The sequence below is a fragment of the Agelaius phoeniceus genome, chromosome 6, assembly GCF_051311805.1.
Source record: "Agelaius phoeniceus isolate bAgePho1 chromosome 6, bAgePho1.hap1, whole genome shotgun sequence".
Classification (NCBI taxonomy): domain Eukaryota; kingdom Metazoa; phylum Chordata; class Aves; order Passeriformes; family Icteridae; genus Agelaius; species Agelaius phoeniceus.
Window position 1 is genome coordinate 19,327,616 of NC_135270.1, and position 16,444 is coordinate 19,344,059.

The window sequence follows — 16,444 nt, forward strand, 5'->3', positions numbered from 1 at the left end:
GGATTAATTCCATTGGTCCTACCCAAATGAGCAGGAATTGGGTGAAGCCTCCTCTGAAAGCCAAGCCTAGATAAACTTGCTTTTCCTTTGGGAGTCTTATTTTACAAGAAGAGATTTGTCTGTTCTTCTGGTTTTATTCAGTCACAAGCAACATCCAATCAATCCAGTCTATAATTAATATTATTGATCAATAGATAATCACTGTTGCTACTTGCATAATTAACATTTAAGAATTTCATTGTCCTACAACACAGAAACACAGAACCAGAGAGAACTTTCTGGTCAGAAGAAAGTTTTCTGCTATTGCCCATAACTCAGACTCATTTAGATATGTATCAGTGTCTCCCCCCTTCTGAAAGATTGTTCAGAGTGTCTGTCTAAAGATAGTTCCCCCTGTAGCCTGATCTCTTACCCTCATTAGTAGCCCCGTAATCACCTTTTTTCTTGTGAGAATCCCTTTTGCTGCACAACTAACAATTTCATAGAATCATAGAATAGTTTGAGTTGGAAGGGGCCTTTTAAAGGTCATCTGGTTCAAGTAGGTAATATAGAACAAGGATTTTCATCTCCATTATATACAAAAAGACAAAAATCAAAACTAATCTGAGATTAAGTGGAGAACTCATCCTACAGTACTGCCACCCCCACCTGGACTGCAGTTCTGCTAGAAAATTTTCCCATCTTCTTGTATTGCATGATAAGCAGAACACTGCCAACTTTGGTAATTCTTCTGCTGGTTAAGAACTAACAGCTACTGTAGAATTTTCAAAAAAAAATCAGCTCAGGTCTGCAGAAACAGCTTTGAAGTCTCGACTGTGGCATTAACCTCATGGTTTCACGTGATTGAAGTCACTGTGTTCAAGAGATGATGTAAGAACAGTTTCGACCACAGCAGGTGTTGAGAAGTTCATCCTCAGAAGCAATGAATGAGGCTGAGAGACTGATCCAAAGATCCGGAGGATGACAGGAGTCTGCAAATTGAATTTATTTTTCTGTTACTGCACCTGGCATGAAAAGAAAGGGCAATGAGAGAATTCAGTTAATAAAACATCTTCTCTGATTCCATGAATCTGGGCATTTGTTTTTGCTCCTTTTCAAGGCTTATTTGAATTCGTAAACTGCAATCAGAAAGGAAAGCTTCGTCAGGAAACATTTGGCACTTTATACAAAGCTGTATCTTTTCAAACTGAACTAGACCTGGAAAAACTTTTGATAACAAGTTTTTAGAGAGTATTTGAACTCACACTGAAAGATGGGCATCCATAGTTTTATGTTGCCCTTGCTTCTATAAACAAGTGAACCAAACTACTGATGTCACCAAAGTTATACAGAAACCGTGTGTGGCCTTTGAAGGTGACCACACACTTCTGAGGTCCTGAGCCAGTGCTGAGTGACAGAACCTGTCTCCTCTCACTGCTGCAGGCTCGCTCAAGGAAAGTGAACACCCTCCTTGGCTTGGTAAATTTTTGGGGTACTAGAAGGCAATAAAAACACCAAGTGGTACCTTGTCCTGGTGTAGGGTCTCTTAGGGAAAAGGTGAGCTTAAGACAGGCTTCAATTGCATTGGGATATCTCCTTAGCTTAAATCCTGACTCAGCTCTGCTGGGAGGGAAGAACTCTGGCAGAATCCCACTTCCTTTAAAGCAATACCCAGTGCACCAGAGGGATCTTTCCTTCCTTTGTGCTATTGCTTTAGAAAAGCAGATTCTGGTTCATGACCAAGAGATTCTACTCAGAATTAGTTGCATTACTGTGCAGTCAAGATGATTGATTGGGATGAAAGACATGGGGTAGCAAAGGTGAGATAGGGCAATGTACTAATATTTGAGCCACTGAGCCAGGACTGCCTAATTCCAGAAGGGCTTATTTCTTATTTCTTCCTAAAGTATAATGAAAAGTTGTAAATAAATTAGTAAATGTAAAATTTTTCTCCCTTTACATTTTTACAGGAAAAAGGAAACAAAAGCTTCTTATCTGAAAAAAATACCGAGAGCCAGAAAAGTATGCTTATACTCCCTTGTTTATTTAATTCCTGACTCCAGATGAATAAATGGTAACTTGAAGTCCCTGTGTATAAGTTATTATTATTTTGTGCCTCTGTTCAAGGCCCTCTACCTTTCTCAGTTTCTTTTGGGTCAAACTATTTCCTGGTTTTGGAAAGCTCAAGGATGCTGTCTGCACACATGTGCTTTTCCAGTGTACGGTATCCTGTCCCATGGTATGGGACAAGTCCAAAGCTTCTCTGCAACTGCCAGATGGTAATTTTTATCAAAGAATTGGTAGGTATAAATCCCAATGTTGTTACAACTGTAGTACTACTACAGGGCTTCATTCAGTTTAGCTCTATCACTGTGCTTGTTGTGGTAGGATTCCTCTGCAGGAGAAAGGCTTGCTGAGAAGCCTTAAAAATGGCAGACTTAAAATTAAAATATAAAAGGAAGAGCACTGGCTGCAGGATTAATGCCCCTGGGACACAAAATGCCTTTTCCTGATGATATTTATAATCCACACCTGGACCACATTGTTGGTGGTCCTTGCATTTCTTCTGGTATGAATTCCATGGTCAATGATTGAGTTACAACTTTGTTTTCAACATTAAAGTAAGGGGAAAATGAATTGATGTTGGAAAGGAGTTATAGTCAGTGACTCTTCCTCCACAGTTTTTCAGGAGCAACATTTGTTCTTTTTCATTGCTTGCTGCAGTGTAAAGGAACCTGTGGCCTCACTGTGCTTTTTAGGTTTGTTTTTCCAAGCAGGATTTAGCAGTGAAATTCATCTAGCTGTCTTCAGACAGGGGAAACAGCAGCTTTCCAATGTGTACTTGCTTTTTATGCCAATGCAAAGCCACCATAAAATGTTACTGAATCAGAAAGGGGTTGTTATTTTCACTTCCCATCAGTGTGACAACATATGATGTGAAGGAGTGGAGAAATTTGGGCTTTAAAAAAATTTAATCAGGTCAAAGCACCAGTTTGCATGCCATTACACCCCTAGTTTGCATGCACTTTGCACAGTTCAAAGCTTACTCTGAATGCAACTCATGTACACTGGGGCTTTCAGCCATCACAGCAACAGCACCATTGTGAGCCACGCTACAGACAACAGCTCTGGCAAAAGTCCTCAACAAATCCCCACCCTGCAGGGCAGGAAATAAGGTGGCTGGAGTGCAGTCTGCAGATGTGGAGGGAGGAGATCAGCAGGTAGATAAATGGGGCCAGGCAGTTCTGCAGTCTGGAACAAACACTGTATACCCTGTGCATCCCTGTGCTCACCCATGTAATCCTAGGGCCAGCACCTGTAGCCTGAAGCCTGAAGTTAGCACGGCTTCCTGTCCTAACATTCTAAGAGCCAAAGTCCCCCTTTTGCCTCAAGTGCCCTGCCCATCCCCAGGGTTGTTTCAGCTCCACAGTCTACGAGGTGATTTGTGCTTCCTTCTGGCTCAGCATCACTGAGCAAAGGCAACAATGGTCCTCTCTGCTCTGTCAAAGGAACCTTTGACCCTACACATCTGCTGCTGCTGCTGCAGGCAGCCTGGAGTCAAGTTCAGCAAATACTGCACAGGAATGAAAAGTGATGCAACACACCACCATACCATACTGGGATTTTCCCTAGAATTTAAGCAGCTCAGGTTGCCTTTTCCATGGATAGCCTCTTTGGAAAGCCTTGGGATTCATCTATATTTGGGTCATTACCATGTATAACTTCCTCTAGACCACTAGAAGGAATCCCATCCTCATGGAGAATGAAGAATGTTTCCCTGTCCCCAAAATGACAGGAGAGACCTGATTTCCAGGCACTCTCTTTACAGCCTTGGCTCTGATTCTGCATAATGTGTGCTTAGAAAAAAGACTGTGTACTTACATTCCAGCAGCTAAGTTAGAATAGTGATGAGAAAAGATGTATCATTGGTATGCTTCTGTATGTTTTATGCACTGTCTAAAAGTTTCAGTAAAAATTCAGCTTTATTACCTAACTCAGCATGCTGGCTGAGACCCAGACAGATGCTCAGGTAGTGTTTCCAAGTACTGAAAACCATAAAACATATCCCAGTCCACAGAAATCTCACACCTACCCCAAAAGCCTTGCTTAACAGCCTTTTCAAGGCTGGATCTGTCAGCAGCCCCACTGTGTGGTGACAGGACATGGCAGTGACCATGGCATGTTGTCTTCCACAGGGAACTCCAGTCGTGTTTGTAAGCCAGCTCTTTGGCCATGAAAACCTGCTTTATCACTGCTCTTTGGCCTGAATGCCTGCCCTTTTGGCTAAGCACTCCATCCTCTTTTCTTGAAACACCTTAGAAGAGACCCTGGGTTAACCCTTATATTGGCTGAACAGAAACTCCTGGTGCCTGAGCTGGGTCATGGGCATATGGCTGAACAAATCCCTTCAGAAGAAGACAGAAATTCAGAATGGGAATCCTCCCATGTCCACAAACTACTGTTATTTGTAGGAGTCATGAAGCTCCTACAGTACTGTGACTCACCTTCATTCACTTCCTTCACAGTCCGAGCAAAGACCTTTCGTTCCTAGACTTTCCCACTGTTAGAAATGGAGATTTTTGAGAAAGTGAAATGTGTATCCCCCAACAACTCCTGACACATCACCACTAGCAGAACCTATCTTCCTTGGAATACACACTAGCTTCCCTTGTCCTGCCCTACAATGGCCACTTCCTATGCCATGCTGTGGTTGTGCTAACACAGACCATTCCAAGTAACCTTGCGTACCAAACATTGGCAGCTGGCTAATATCTAAGTTATCAGTTGATTTCTCCCTGCAGTAGCAGATCAAGTTGCAAGTTGAGCTGCTGTTAAAAATATAATTTCCTTCTCATTCTCCTTAAAAGCCAGTGGAAACACAAGTGTCTAGGACACAACTATGTATTCATTGTTTACTGGTTAACTCCTGGCTTGTGGAAGCAGATTTTCCAGGCGTGGATCACAGTTTCATTTTCTAGAGAATTGGGCAGCTGGACATATGCCTACAGCTGTTTGCACAGGTCACTTCTTTCTTCTTTGAGATATTCCACAACACACGAGCAACACACACAGCCCTTGGCAACCTGGAGAGTGAAATACAGAGACCTGGGGGGCATGGGGGTGAAGGGAAGGGAAATAAATAACCCCACCATGGGTGTGATTCAAATCTATTGACGTTAAAGGAAGTGATTTCAACGTGCACCATCTACTCTGCAAAGAGGTGCCAAACTAACTCTAAGCTGTTGGGTTTCCAAAAGCCCCACAAAGAACCATATTTATGAATCGGTGTTGTGTTGATGACAACTGTTGTGATAATTCCTGATCAGTAATCATTAAAATAAAATCCTTGCTCCAGCAGTGTGCTTGGCTGCAGCAAGAGCTGTATGTAGGTACCAGGGATTAGGGCTAATGACAAAGCTCTCTCTGGACGGAGAGAGAAAGGAGAGACAATAAATAAAAGAATCAGCCTGAGGAATATTTCAACCATGGTTCCGTAAATATCATAGATAGGGAAAGATCTTACAGTAGGAATTGTCTCCAATTTGGACAAAGCAATATCTGAGTACTTTTCATCCAGCAAATTTTTAACACTGTCTATGAAGGAACTTTATATAATTTTTCCTGCTGCAGCAGGAAATGTTGCTTAAGCCCAACATTTTAAAATACCTCTGCCATGTGGAGATGAGCAGGTGACTCAGGACAAACATGCAGACCTCATCTTGGCCCTTGGATAGCTGCTGTCATATCACAGTACATTTATGAAATCAACAGCCACAATATGCTTCTGGAAAAAAGCATGCCAGCCAGAGGGCAGATCTGCTTGCACAGTGAGTGCACCTGGCATTACAGCCTGTGCTGCAATCCAGACCATCTATAGGTACCAACCATCTATGAAGGGAGCAGCTCAAGGAGCTGGGACATCCCTCAAGATGGGCTCAGGATGGGATGTGCTGCTTGCTGCTGTACCAAAGCCAGCTGAATGACGGCTCAGAACAAGGTGGAATTTTTGTGTCAACAATGGAATCATTAAGACATGTGTCTGCAGGCTTCACACCAAATCCCTTTCCTGGAACAATACAAAGGGAGTTAAAGGGGTATTTTTTGTTGAACCTTAGACTGAGCTCCCCTGCTCCAGACTGCAGCACACAGACGGTGGGAAGTGCGTGCGGACAGACAGGACTTTGCTCTCTAAACCAGGCTGGCTCCTTGCCCAAGCCTCAAATGCAGCCTCTGAGGATTTGACTCCAGACAATTTGATGGATACTGTGTGGGTGCTGGAGGCAAGAGAAGCCAAGAAAATGAAATATATGTCTGTCAGTTGCACTGTTTCCTGAGACATTTAATACAAATCCTTCACTTCTGTAAATATACTCTGCATGCTGCAATAGGTAAGGTGTGGTTCTAAGTGTGCTACTATGAGAAAAGCATGCAATACATAAACCAAAACTGAGAGTGTTTAATCTACAGATGAAATCAGATAGCATAATTCCTTAAAAGTGGTAATATTTCCACATGATGAATTAATTTATTTCTGCAAACAGGTCATAAATTATATGTCAGCACAGTAATCCCCATTTATCCCATTCTTTGACCTCCTCTGCAATATGCCTACTGAGTCTTTTCTACCTGCACTGCTTTTAACTTTATCAAGTGCCTTAAGCCCTCTGAATTTTGATAATCGATTGCCAACAACTGCAGTGATTAAACTGAAGCCTGAGCCATCCTCATTACTAAAAACTCACCACTTGCCTTTTCTGCAAATCCCATTTCAACAGCATTCCTCTCCTCTTCCCCTTTGTCTGCGTCTGAATGAAAAAAGATATGTGGGACCATTTCCCAGGGTTAATTTTTAATAGTATCCTCACTGCTGCAGCAGATGAAGTCATTTATTATCCAGCAGGCAGCATGCTAACATGCTAGGCAGTGGCAAATGCTGAAGGAGGTGACTCAGGCATAAGCAATCAGGCAGAGTTGTGCATTCCCACCTGCTCAGCACACAGAGCCCAGCATGGCATTTTAGTTTACCCTACACGTGCATCTTCATCCAAGGGACACCTGGATTCCAGCCATGCAGCCAGTGAGGTTTATGTGCTTCACAGTCATGTGCAAAGCACGTACACAGAGGCCAGCCCTGCCTCCACCTGGGCACTCTTTTCCTCTAAGAAAAGTGGTCATCCCTGCTGCAGCAATGTGTCAGACCAGGCAGTTTGGCCCTAAATAACACTTTGTGATCACAGGCAGACTGGAGCTCAGCCTACCCACCTGTAAAACAGGTTTAATGGTAGTTGGCTTTTTTAATAGAAAAGCTGGGAGGATTACTTCATGTCTGAGATCTCTAGATGAGAATTGCTTAGTTGCAGAGAGCAGTTTAAAGGAACAGCTCAAAATTAGGGCCAGAGCAGGCTAGCAGCCCAGTGAGCAGGTAGAAATGACTACAGAAGCTGCACTGTTCTTGTCTCATTACCCAAGAGTCTCAGAAAGTCTGGGATGCAGATGATTCACAAACCAGAAAGTGCTTTTGAATTACTTATTAAGTAGGATTCATGTTGTTTTTACTGCTCTGGGATGCACAAGGTCGGGCTGCAGAATCCCTTTTGCCATCTCCTCAGAGTGAAATGTGGTGGTAATGGAGGGTTCACTCACCCATGTATCTATCACAGTTGTATTTTTGCCTCCACAGAGTAGACCAAAGGCCACTGAAGAAGTACATGAACCCTCCCTGTATCTGCAGTAAGCTTTGGATCAGACCTCAGTAAGCCAACAAGAACGTGCAGCTAAACATGCTACAACAAGTTCACTGGCATGTGCCGATCTGCAGGAGAGCCAGTCTGAGTGTGCTCCTGAAAACCAGGAAGGTCTTGACTAAGAAGGCAGCAGCTTCCTGTTTAGTCCTCACTGGAGCACCAGTGCTGCTTAAAAGAGGAAAGGCAGCAGTTCTGACCCCATTCCCTCACCTGTTCACTGTCCCAGAGAAGCCAGAGGGAGGGTATTGCTTTACTCTAAATTCACTTTGTGATCACCTAAGTCCCCCAAATACCACTGCTAGTAAGCTCCAATGATTAAACAGCTCACTGAAGGGAAAGTACAGTTAACACCTTCTATCCCCATCAAAGCATACTGCTAATGAGAACTGGGAAATCACCCAGTGTTAATACAACATCTGGAGATTAACACAGGCTATGATAGTCAATGGCTGAAATTCCATCAATCACTTGGATTCATGTAACATTTGTGATCAGTGTTTTCATATGCTAACCTCAGTATTTCCCCAAGTGAAGTCTGCTGACTGAAAATAGGAAACACAAAGTTGTGAATCTGAAACCAGAGAAAAAATTTGCCATATGTTGCTTTGGGCATCTCAGCTTAGGAATGTTGCAGGAGGTCTGACTTCTGAAATGTTTAGCACTGGCCCCCTGAAAACCCTCAGAGAGTATCTGGGTGATTTGCACACACACACACACACACACACACACACACACACACACACAGAGTCATACCACTGCTGAGCTCATGAACATCTGCCTGAAAAGTTACCTAGGAACATGAAATGGACATGCACCAGGTCCTGCAAGATGCAAGTGACTGCAGGTCCTCTTCTGTTTTTCACCTTGCCTGATGGAGAAGCAGCAGAGGAAAGGGGATGATCAAACTGCAGACAAAACCACCAAGATGCGTGGTCAACTTTAGGGCTTCAGTGTGGGAAAGTTCTGTAATAAGGAAAGGGGTAACTGCCAGCAAAAAGAGAATCTGTGTGAAATAGGTGTAGAAATACCCTGGAGAGGTCAACTCTGTCATGTCTCTGACTGAAGGGATGACTTCTAGCCCTGTGCTGCTCTTGAAGGCATTTGTGTGGGAGGACTGTGCCCTCACTTTTACTAGGGATTTCTCAGGACAGTCTAGACAGGATAGTGACACAAGAGCAGAGCCTCACTGCCAAGGAAACCTTTCAGTATCTAACCTGGGTCTCACTTGATGTGGGAATACTGCAACCACCATAAGCTCCCAGGGAGCTCTATAACTCAGGATCTTTAGCTCTGACAATGAGCAGCTGCACTGCAGGACAGTGTCTACCTCTGCTATAAATAACCTCAAGGCTGAGGTCACCTATGGACTTGGTTACTGCAGCAGCATGTATTTGAGGAAATCACAGAGAGGGATGGAGGGGGAGCTGGAAACACTGCACAAGAGCATCAGGAAGAGGCTGCCACAGAGGAAAACACCTGTCCATAATGGAAAGGGACCAGATGAGCAAGCTTTACTAAGGTTGGGTAGGAATAGAGCATACACTGGTGTGTTAAGAGCACTAAGAAGCAGAGAGATGCTGGGAAGGCTGGATTCTATCCTCCTCTCCAGTCTGATGTATTGTATTGTATTGTATTGTATTGTATTGTATTGTAATGTATTTCTGCTTCACATCAGCTTTACTTGCTTGCATAGATAGGAACCAAGGCTCAGGGCATCTCCTCACAGTAGAAGGAAAACCAGAATTTAGTGAGGGAATTAACAGAAGAGAAGAAAAGGCTCAGCAGCTTGAGCATAATGATGAGAAGGAGGGCTGCATGGTAGGGTTAGAGACAATGTGTGGCCAGTATATTAAAAACAGTCAAAGGAAAAGGAACCAGTAGTTTAACTGGATAAAAACAAATGTCTTTAATTCTATCTAGTTCTACCATGTGTGCATGCCTGAATCATGCTGTGCAACACTGCTTTGAAATTTCTGCAAGAAAGAGATGTAGTTAGCAATTGTTCTTTGATGCTGAGGGGAAGAAAATCAGCATTAGCTGATGGAGAAGAAGAGTATTTTAAAAAGAATACCAATAATCTTTGTGTCTTCTCCAGGAGAACATGTGGGATGGTCTGAGATTTCAATACAAACTCATCTGGTACAGAGAGGCCTTGAACTACACAGATAAATCTGTTGCACATCAGTGAATGCAGAAATGATATAGAGCACAAGACATTCCTTAGCAACTCATCCTACTTCCACTCTGGAAATCTGGCTCCTGCCAGCAAAAGTGACAGATGACCCAGAGCACGGTAAGTGATCCAAACTGTCCCATGGAAAAACCTGGTAGCTTATCAGTTGCAAAGGGTTCAAACTTTTCTGTAGAGTTTGAAAAAGAAAACCACATGGGGACTAAATATCACAAGGCCTTCTTAACAAAAAATAAGGCTTCCAGCTTCCACAGACCTGAGTTATTGCTGTATGAAGACAAAGGCAAAAGCCCTCTCCCAGAGTGCAGTGATCTGAGGATCAGGCTCCAAGGGAATGATTGACATTCCATTCAGGCTGACAGCTAACAAAAGCTCCTGTACATATGCCAGCAAGCCACTGCCAGGAAAATCAGTGTTGCTCCCAACTTGCAGATTTCTGCATTACCAGGCCTCCTACTGTAGCTGACCCTTGCTGATCTACGCTGGCAGGCACAGCAGAGAGTGGAAGGAGACACAGGACCTCACCAACCCTGGCAACTTTTGATGAGGTGGGGGCATTTCTGGAAAGAATCAGTGTCGTTTCTCAGTGTCTCAGGCTCCAGATTCAGCACATGATCAGCTACAACTCTCTGGAAAAAGCACAAATAGCCAGCAAACAGGAACACTGCAGAGGGCAGTGTGCTTCAGATCAGACTGAAATTATCAGGCACCTGTAGAAAGCCACTCTGCTTGTAAATACCCAGAGATCAAACCCTTATCTCATCTCTCCCCCCTGCTCACCCCACTAAGCAAAATCTGAAGCCCAACCGTCCCATTATCCACTCAGGGGAGGGTCTCATGTTACCAAGTATTGCATACCACATCTAGGGAGATGTGATAGCTTTTCATTCCCACAGTGTCTCTAGAAGGAGTCTGACTGGGAAATGACCAGTCTCTGAATTATGTCTTGTGTGTGTGTGTTTGGGTTGTGGGGTTTTTAATAGCAAAAAAAGGAATCAGCAGCTGTCTGTATTTTTAAACTATGGAACATGAATCTCCTTCCACTTCCAAGCTCTGATTACAAAGTCTTTCATTTCTGCGATTCCAGAGCATCGTCTCTGCAAGTTTCTATTCTCAGTTCAAAATTGACCAAATCCAACTGTTAGCAAAATTTATTTCAGTCAACAGAAATCTTTTCTCTCTCTAGTTTTGGTGGGGCTTGAGCCAGGCACTTGGCAAGATGCTGCCTTGTTTATTTCAAAAAGGAAATCCATCATAAGCAAGATCTTGTCCTGGATCAGATAACACTCCAGAAGTGACAACTTTGCTCTGCTCAACGAGAACCTTCTGCAGCATTTCAAATGGTTTGGTTGAAAGAAACCTGAGCACAATTATTAAGCAGAATTTAATCCAATATTAATGCCATTATTTTGGGGATTAAAAACAAAGTGGTCCCATTCACTGCTTGAGTCATCTGAAGCAATGCCATGCCTTTGGAGATGATATAGAGGAAGATTTTGTTGATTTATTGAGGACTGATTAATTAATTCAGTGGTTTTTTTGTTAATTGATTATTCCAGGAGATCTTTCCAGTTCAGTGTCAGTCTTAAAAACCCTTTGCAGTTGGACTGTTGCTTCCAAATCTTAAATATCTCCAAGATTCCCAGGCCCTTGAGATGACAAGTACACATTTGTGGCATTTAACACTTGTGATGTCTCTTGTGGCTCTCTCTTGGTACAACCTGCAGTAAGGATAAGCCCACTGACTTTTCCCAGTCTCTAGGAAACTGTGTTAAATGATAGTGTTGAACAGTTTTAGCTTGGTTCCTTTGAGATGACTTTCATTTATCTCAAGGTTTCTTTGTGTTGCAGGAGACTCAGATTTTTCCCAAGTCTTTTTATAGTCAGTCACTCACAGTACAAGAATTCATTGTCAAGAGTGAACTCTAGCTTTGCATCTCACATAGATTTATCTGATACATTAAGAGTTTATTTTCAAAGGCTTCTTTCCAAGTCATGCTATTGTCAGGGTTTGTTATCTAGCAGCATTTTCTCTACAACCTCACCAGGAAGCTAGAAGAGAATTGTCCATGAGTCACAAGAATTTTACCTGTGCATTCAGCTAGGCCCCAGGCAGCTCAGAAAGCTGGCCACTGTTTCTCAAGCATTAGCACTAGTGCATGAACAGCATACATTTTAGCTGGGAGAGAGTGTTTTTAAAATAGAAGGGGGAGCATACACTTCAGTCCATCACACAGTTGGAGCTGTGTTACTTGTGGCTCAAATCAGTAGTCAAGGGATTAAGAAGCTTTCAGCTTTTCCTTCACTTTTCAAATCTGTCACACAGAAGACATCCTTTCCAGCTCCAGAGTAAAGCATACCCTAGACCCACTCCAGATCTATAAATGAGCCAATCCTCAGCACAGGGTAATTCTGCTGGTCTCTGTGCACAAACAACAGTTTTCAAAACTGTCCTCCTCTGAGCTAATAAACTCAGCTTTTATTTCCTCCCAAAGTGGTAACTTTGACAGTTTCCCCTCTCTGCCCTCAGCTGAGTCCTTTTGCCATTTCTACATTCACTTACTAACCCAAGCAAGCTGAGTGGAAATGAGTCTGTCCTTCCCAGAAGCATCCCTGTAAAGAGAATGGGTTTGACTTACTTCATTTAAAAAAGAATAAAGAAGGACAGTAAAATAATGGAGACTGTCAGAGAATGCAAGCCAAATTAATTTCAGAATTGGTTCATCCCTTACTGGCATCTTCAGAGTTGCATCAGCTTGGAGGAAATGGATTTGTCTTTGTGTTTCTGAGAATCCAGCCTTGTTTCAATTCTTCTGAACGCTTCCTTCTTTCCTTCTGACTGCACTTCAGCTTTGATCCAAGTATCAGATAGGCCCACAAGGCAGATGACTTGCACTGAATTGAACACAAACTTCTACTGACAGGTTCTGCTACCTAGATGATGCATGACACACAAGTGAACAAAACTGATAAGGTCTCAGCTTCTTTCCCTCTTATAGTAACAAAGCCCCTTGTAATGATATATTTTTTTCTCTTCCATAAGCTGGTTGCCATAATTAGTTACTTGTGTTACTCGGTCATATACAAAAAGGAAACAATTTGCATTCCCTAGAAAGATATAAATTTTTAAAAGTTGATTACTTATCAGTTTGCTTTCTGCCATGACCCTACTCATTCTCTAAGCTCAGGGAGAGATGGGCAAGAAAACATCCCAGTATGAGAAAAGGACTTGCACGTTTCTTGAGTCTAGTGTATCTTCAGGAGGATTAAGTTAAAAAATCATGAAGAATATTGTGCAATGGGGAAGCAAAACTCACAGAGATCTCTGTTTTTCTCAGTATGCTGTCAGAGACATTGTCAGAGGGAGCACAATGACAGAGCCTTCATGGAAAACACCTTCCAGTAAAGTTTCAGTCACACAGAAAAAGCATGCATTCAGGAAAACAGACTAGGATGAGCTCAAAAGCCATGGAAAGAACCAGAAAGCAATCTGCATGATTAAAAGTCAGGTGAACTTGTAGATATGGTTACAACACGAGACCCAGAACGACAATAGCAATTGACACCAGTAATCTACTCTCTGTGTCTGCTGAGAACTAATAAACCCTCCAGTATATCAAAAATATATGGTGGATATCTGGATGTATTTAAGTATGTATCCTTGTGAAGCTAAAAAAATTACTGTTACCTACCTTGCTGATGATTTTGATGATCACAAGAAGGCTTTTACATAGTCTTTTAAGTTTTTTACTAGGGAGAAAGAAAGAATAATTCAACTTAGGTGTTTCTAGTAAAAACCACTCAAAAAAAGACTCATTTTAAAAATGTAGCTTTGATCTGTAGATGATGAGGAAGTTCAGTTGCTCACTAAGCTCTTGGCATGTCTGTATGTCACACAGTGGACAGCTAAGTTTATGTCTAGTCTACAATTCCCCTCTCACAGAAGTTAAAGCAGGGGTGAAAATATCAAGGAGTTAATTTTGGGTCGCAGTACCGAGAAAAATCAGTAATGTACCTTCACAGACTGAATTTAGTGTGTTGGTACAAAAAGCCATGACAGGATAAGCATGTTGATGAGTTACGGCCTTCCAACTGCAAGCTGTGTACAGTTTGGTGAAAACAATCATGAAAAATTGAAGGTATGGGAATTGAAGGTATTTCAACTCCACTGCACATTTTGTTTTTGGAGTTTTACTGTGGCAGTAAGGACCTAAGATACTCTCACTTTCCTTTTCATTGCCCTGCATGCCAGTGGACCAGTCCTTGGTTAGCCTTCCTTTCCTGTCAAGCAAGGCTCACAACAGTTAGAGCACTGCAAGCCAGACATTTTCCAAGAATTAAACTCAAATTTGGAGAAAGGAAGGAATAATCTGCTCAGGAACAACAATTTTTTTACAAATACAATGGGCTATGACCTCAGAAAGTGTAAATCTGTGCTCTGAAAAAAGCATTGAGTTACTTTGCTTTGCCACGGCTGAGGATCTAGTCCCAGTATTTTGCTTTTTTTTATCAAAAAGTAGAAGGGGAAAGAAGACACTTTTAAGCTGTTATCACTCTCTGTGTCTTTGCAGGTTTGGGCCATCACCCCTCTGCCATTGTGTGGTTGTGACTCACCAATAGGTGATTCCGTCTCTGTCTTCCAGCAGTCTGCAAACAAATAGTCCTCAGGTATCTTACAGCCTGATGTGATCTGGCACTGAAGAATGAACAAGAGAGAGGCAGTTTCAGTCAACTCTTCCGGTGTTTCTTGGTTCTTGGAGGTCACTGAGAAGCCCAGGAAGCATGAAACTGAGGTTCCCCCATAGCTGGGCCTATTTTACTACCTATTTGGTGCTTGCTTCCTGACAAGTTCTTCTGGGCCACCTAGGCACCAAAAAAGAGAAGCCTGTTTTCAGGGTGCTTCAAAAAGCAAGATTCCTGCATGCTCCAGTACCCTGCCCGCTCGTTAGACACGGCTACAACAAGACGAGACAGGTAGCCCGGAGAGGCGGCGCACGGTGCGTGCGTGTGGCTGCCTGCGGAGGAAGGAGCCCCTCACCTTTGTGTGTGCGCCGCTCTGCCCTCGGCTCGCTCGGGAGCGATGCTGGCTCTCCCTCAGCTGCGGCCCTCGCCTCCCTGCACAACCGAGAGCTCGCTCAGAGTCAGGAGGGCTTGTTAGAAGCAAGGGAAGAGTTTCGAGGTAGGTTAAAGCTTCAGCCTTTTTGTTTGGACCTGTCTGTTTGCGTGCTGGTTTTTGGAAAAGTGCTCCGGCAGGTTTGTTTGTGCTGGTGCAACAACACGTTTGTGAGACCTGAGAAAACCTGCACAACTCTCTCTACGGGTATCCTTAGAACGTGTTTAATCTGCTCTTGATACAAGCTCTGCAGGGCATGAGCTTTCTTTTTATTATGTGTCAAGCATAGTATCTAGAACAATGGTTTTTAGACCGATTTTCAGATTACTAGATACTTTTCTAATGGAAACAATAAATTGTTAAAGTGTGCTTGAAACATATGTCAGAGAGAACAGTGCTTTTCCAGTACCAGGAGTGCGTACTTTATTTGGCATCGTATTCTGCATCAAAGCTTGATTACTTCTGCAAGCTGCTGGAAAATACAGTGACTATGCAATCTACTCTATCCAGTTTCCAAATAGTAATAGGGGAATCACAGTGCCCAGAGTAGAAAATGTCTGGTGTACTGTGACAGAATGGGAAGCACTGCATTGACAGACCCGATTTCAGGACATGAACCTTGAGTCCATCAATATTTACTAGCTCTGCTTCAGCGGTGCTCCTTGTGGCACCCAAATAGGATCAGACGAGAGCCTTTCGACACGCTTGGACCTTCATCTGAAATTGCAGTAATTCTGCTCAGACCGTGCATATCTCTGCTGCTAAGCCTAACTGAAACTCATCTGCCTTAAACTGAGCCAATTCAGGTGTCTTTCCTTTGTGGCCTTAATTGCACTTGAATAATTTGGGGTCATCTATTTTTCTAGGCATTTCCAGGGGCCAGATAAATGCACCCTGTGAGCCGAGTTTAGCGCATCACGTTATCAGGCAGGACCGTGACCGGCAATCAACGCTACATTTCAGGGGGCTCCGGTCCTCCTCCCCAGAACGCCTCCGTGGGGCGCCGACAAAGGCAGCGCAGTCCCGGGCAGTCCTGCGGGGAAGGGCGGGCTGCGGGAGCGGCGGCCGCCAGGCCTTCCCCTCCCCTCGGGTGCGGGGCGCTCCTGCGGAGGGGCCGCCGCGGGGCGGGGAGGGCAGACGAGTCCCGGCGGGGAAAGGACGCGATCCCGGAGGCTCCCGGGGGGCGGGGAGCGGTGGCAGCAGGGGTCACCCGCCGGGGCGAGGCAGCGCCCGGCCCCCCCCCCCCCCCCCCGCCAGCAGCCGCCGCCGCCGCCCCAGGGACCGCCCCGCGGCCGGGCCGCGGCGGGCGGGCGGTGACGGTGACTGACAGGCGGCGGGGCCCACCCGGAGGGCGGAGGCGGCGGGGGCCGCCAATCAGGGGCGGCGGGCGGGCGCCGAGCGGCGGGAGGGCGGGGC

General features: G+C 44.1%; 1 long non-coding RNA gene across 1 annotated transcript; it reads right to left on the bottom strand.

Annotated features, from left to right (window-relative positions):
* Positions 1-100: 100 nt before the first annotated feature.
* On the bottom strand, positions 101-14,590 carry LOC143694217 (uncharacterized). The gene is made up of 3 exons (XR_013182569.1): positions 14,530-14,590; positions 13,608-13,665; positions 101-1,004 (listed from the first exon to the last, which is right to left on the bottom strand). It is a non-coding gene; the product is annotated as an uncharacterized LOC143694217 (long non-coding RNA).
* Between the last annotated feature and the right edge of the window lie 1,854 nt (positions 14,591-16,444).